Genomic DNA, 5096 nt, shown 5'->3' on the forward strand with positions numbered 1-5096 from the left:
CTAACGATCAGCTACTCTGGGTGTCGTCGACAAGGGGCAGTCCGACCAGCACGGAATTAAACGGTGAAAAACTAGCGCAATAATATTAAGCCAAATATTTGCTAGATATGCGCACGGTTAATTGAATTTAAAACAATACGCTTTAATAAGGGCTAAATTTTTATTTTAGGGCTTGCGCGTTTCGTAAATTATACCATGAAATAAATTGCGCTCAATTGATACTATCGTGCGCAACTTAATGATTAGCACCCTCCTGCGCTCTTAGTAAAGCTTGTTCTAGTGAAAAATATTTTACCTTATTATTTTTGCGTATATATTATAAAAGGTATTGCGCTAAATTTAGCGCCTCGTAGTTTATCACAGGTAAATCACTAGTGCCATACGCGCTTACACAGCGCTAGATCTAGCGCGTAATATTTGACTTAATTATTTTTCGCGCTACATATTTATTTTTGCTGCTTATTTGTGTTTGTAAATTATGTAATGAAATTCAATGTGCTAAATTTTACGCATTTCGCGCAAGTTAATCTTAAGTTAATTATTAGCGAAATGCGCGCATAGAGAACGCTAGATCTAGCGCTAACAATTTAAAATGTTTGGCCGCGAGCAGCGAGCCGTATAAAACAGTGTAAGGGCGACGATTAGCGCTAATAATATAGCCAACGGACTCGCGACAAGCGCTTATATCATGTACAGGCACGCTCTTCTCGTCCATTGGCCGCAATCGTTTTCCCTTTCGCAACATTTTATTCGTCGATTTTTTTAAAATTAACGAACCGCTTGCGCGTTTCGTAAATAATACAATGAAATACGAATATTGCGCTAAATATAGCGCATCGCGTGCTACTTTATCGCAAACAAATCGCTAGTGCCACGCGCGCTTAGATAGCGTTAGATGTAGCGCAACAAATTTCAATGGATTTTTTTCGCTTATAATGAGCCGCAAAAAATAGCGGACGGACCAGCGATAAGCGCTGAAAAAACGGACTCGCGTTACTCGTGTGACCAGTCGCCTATGGCACGTTTTTAGTGCCATAAGTAGCACCTGAACCCAGCACCTGAACCCTCAACCTCAACCCAGCACCTCAACCCTCAACCTCAACCCGGCACCTATCTATTTTCCGGCGCTATTTTTTCAAGCTACTTTGTCAAGCTATGCTGACATCTAGCGGAGGGAAAATTAAGCGACCCCGAACTTACATTGTGCCCCCTAGTGACAGAAATGTGGAAAGTTGTCTGCTACACTTTTTTTGCTTAAGCAGTCGCGTGGCTTTTTCGTTGGTGTTAAATAATATGCGTTACATTAAAGAAGGTAATCCGGTCTCATTTATTTTTATTGAACCGAATGTTATTTTTGGGGTAGAGCTGGTTATCCAGTCCCATTTTTTTATTGTGACACATCTTTTGTTTAATTTGACATTTTTTCTGAATACTGATGTGACGTGTTGGGGAGCTGGTTATCCAGTCCAATTTTTGTTATTTTACCACATCTGATATTAAATATTAATTATGATATTTCATTTATCAAATAACAAAGTAAAGAAATTCTGACCAGTTATATATTGATGCATACAACCCATTACATCATAGTTTAAACAAAGCTAATAATAATACTCCTGATTACTCATTGCAGAGCTGAAATACTACCTTTTACATTACCTATTCAATGTAATGTCTGATGGGCCAATAATCTGTGTCATATGACTTGCACTTCTTGAAAATTTACTCACAGAACAAAGTACATTGATCCTGTCATAGTTCTTGACTGCAACTCGTTGAACAAGCTGTAAGTACACACATACAGTTTTTGTATCATTTCGTAACTTTTACTGACTGTTTATGTTTGATTCATATGCAGATTTTTTTGGCATTCACAGTCAAACATGGAAGATTCACATTCACTCAGCAATTCTGAAATTGTTCACGATGAAACAGATCTAGCTGAAAAGAGGCTAAATGAAGCCATGGCACAAAGGAAAAAAGAATTACAACACATGAAAAATATAATGGGGAGACAAATTAAACAGAAGAACAAAGAAGATCGAATCAGAATTTCTCAGTTCAAAGTAATTTATTTGTCATTAATTTGGTTACGTATGCCTACTTAAAATAATTATGTTATATTATTACAGGAATCCTTTAAAGGAAAAAGGAAGTACCTAATCTAAATAAACCATGGAAAACTATAGAATGGCAAAACTATTGGAATTCTTTGGGTAACCACGAACAAAACAACCTTGACAGGAGGAAGTCCCACTGCCACAAGAGTATCTACACCAAAATAGATGAAATGGCTGAGAACTTCAATGCTTCAGTTGTATGTTTAATTCGTTATCCCAACGGAACCCAACATACCAAATATGTTTTAGCCAGTGGTGGGGGAATTCAGTTTGCCCAATCAGAAGATGGCATTCTTATAGATCAACTTTGGGTTCGACATTGGAACAAAAAACAAGGTTGCTTTTTTGCTAGTGTATTCAAATTAGAAATTGTTTTTAAATTAAAATTATGTTTTTCAGAGAAAAGACAGAAGTTGTGTGAAGAAAAGGGCATATGGCAAGAGAGAGCCAGCAAGAGAGAGAGAAGAGGTATTTCTTGTTTCCTACAAATTTTTATAGCTGTGTTAACATTTGTATTCTAATTTAGGACTGAAGAAAGTAATCGACCAAGACAATGAATCACTACTTCATGACAATCCAAAGCAGAGAAACTTCATTGAAAAAGGAGCCAGCAAAAGAAATAGAACAGGTTTTCATGTTTTCTAGTTACTTCTATACCTGTGCTAACATTCATAATATAATTTAGCAAAGAAGAAAACTATCGAACATGAAAATGAATCAGTACTCCTCGAGAATCATGAGCAGAAAAACTCCATTGAAAGAGGTAGAAAAAGCATTATGCTAATAAATTTTGCAATTATTAGTGCTTAAAAAATTTTTAAAATTTTAAAGGAAAAAGAAAAAGTCGAAAGAGAAAAAAGATGAAAGGACAGGAAACAATAAAATGAAATCATCTAAAGAGAGAGCAGGAGAAGAAGAAGAAGAAGAAAAAGAAGAAGAAGAAGATCAAGAAGAAGAAGAAGATCAAGAAGAAGAAAAAGATCAAGAAAAAGAAGAAGATCAAGAAAAAGAAGAAGATCAAGAAAAAGAAGAAGAAGAAAAAAAAAGATCAAGAAGAAGAAGAAGAAGAAGAAGAAGAAGAAGAAAATAACAAAATGGAGAAACAGGTGAAGTGTAGTACAAAATATACTCCTCCGTCGAAAACTGCAAAGCAATATCCTTCACCAAATTGCCACGAAGGTAACAACAAAGATAATATTATTTCCACTCAGGTTGTGTTTAAATTATTGATTTTTCAATGGTGTGTACAGATGTGGACAGTTTGCTGACATTGCAAAATGAGAGAAATAATTTATCACCTCTTTCCTCCGCTCCTCTTTCACCGTCCAGCACAAGGTCTTCGTCTCCCAATTATCAACACCGCGAAGGTATAATTTATATCAGTCTTCTTTCAACTAAAATTCTGATTATTTTAGTATTTACTTCTCTACGGTACAATCAGAAGGGGAAATATTTGGGCCAAGCAACTCTGGAATTCCTCCGCAAACGACATTGAAGCGGGTGGCAGATGGTACGGCGGGTACTGCGGCTGCTTCTCTTATAAAATATCTCGTTTTTAATAAAGACCCCAAATTGGCAATTGAGCCATGCGTAAAGGTCAGACGTTTATCTGCGCCTTTCCAAACACAGGGAAAAACAAGAGGAACAAGACGAGGAAATGGAAGGTTGCCTGGAAGACCGAAAGGACGAGGAAAGGTCCCAGCAGGAAAAAAATTATAGAACAGAAGTTCGTCTGATTTGTTCTCCAATACGCTGATTTGTATTTCAATGGAAGTGTAATAATATAAAAGCGTTAATTACCAAGCATCGAAACGTTTTTTTATTTGTTGCGCTATGATAGTCGAAAACCACTTCTTTATTTCCTTAATTTAAATTACAGTTAAAAAATGAACATACCACCTTTTAAATATATAGAGTGGTTCGAGGTAGGGCTGTGGGCCGGGCCATGAAAACCCGGGCCACAGCCCGGGCTGAAAAAAAAAAAAACCCAACTCGACCCACCGAGGAATATTTTGTACGGACCGGGCGAGGGGTTGAACCGCCGGGTTCGCGGGCCAACCCGAGCGGTGGCGCCATCTAGTAGTCACATAGAGAAGCTCGTTATTCACTATGCCTGCGGCCTCAAGAAAGACCTAAAAATATTGCCGCCAAATGCTCTACGAGAATTTCGTTGCATGAAAAGTAGGATAAGTGGTAGAAAAGGGCGTTCGTGTTCAGAAGACATAATTGTCGTGTCAATGTTGGAAGAAGAAGATAATTAAGAAAATTAGGGAATTTTTTAAAGTTTGTCAAAAAAAGTGTGTTTGACCCGATTTTTACCCGGGCCGTTACCCGGCCGGTAAAAATTTATTGACCCATTGGCCCGGGCCGAACCCATTTACTCAGTTGGCCCAACCCTCTCCGACCCGCGGAAGAAGAAAACCCCATCTAAAAAAACCATAAAAAAACCGCCAAAAAACGTCCGTACCACAGCCCTAGTTCGAGGTTGCCATCTAGGATAGGTCTTTCACCCAGTTTGGTGCAACCACATCCAAAAAGCATTACATTGTCCATAACAAAAGGGTACGAATGGAAGGACAGTAAAGGAAGGGAAGAATAGAGTGGGGAAGAAAGGGGTTGGTCCCTCTTTTTTCACTTTCCCTTTGTCTTTCCATTCCTACACTTTTATTATGGACAACGTCAATGTTTTCCATTTGGTGGTTGCACCAAACTGGGAGAAAGACCTATCCAAGATGGCAACCTCGAACCACTCTTTAGAACTGATCGAAAACCATGTGTTTGTTCATAACACATTGCTATTTCTTAAGTAAATAAGACAAGCTCCGTATCAATACATTCTAACTTAACTACCCAGCAATCTTTTTCATGACCGTCAACGTATGCTCACCAACTTAAGACATAGCTTTGTCTTGATCGTTTTTAGTTCATAGTCCTACGTTAATTGCAGTTTCCAATATTTATAACTTAACCTTCACA

General features: G+C 37.9%; 1 pseudogene; it reads left to right on the forward strand.

Annotated features, from left to right (window-relative positions):
* Nucleotides 1-1222: 1222 nt before the first annotated feature.
* LOC123475291 lies at nucleotides 1223-3856 on the forward strand (annotated as a pseudogene).
* The last annotated feature ends 1240 nt before the right edge of the window (nucleotides 3857-5096 follow it).

This window comes from Daphnia magna, linkage group LG8 (genome assembly GCF_020631705.1).
Source record: "Daphnia magna isolate NIES linkage group LG8, ASM2063170v1.1, whole genome shotgun sequence".
NCBI lineage: Eukaryota > Metazoa > Arthropoda > Branchiopoda > Diplostraca > Daphniidae > Daphnia > Daphnia magna.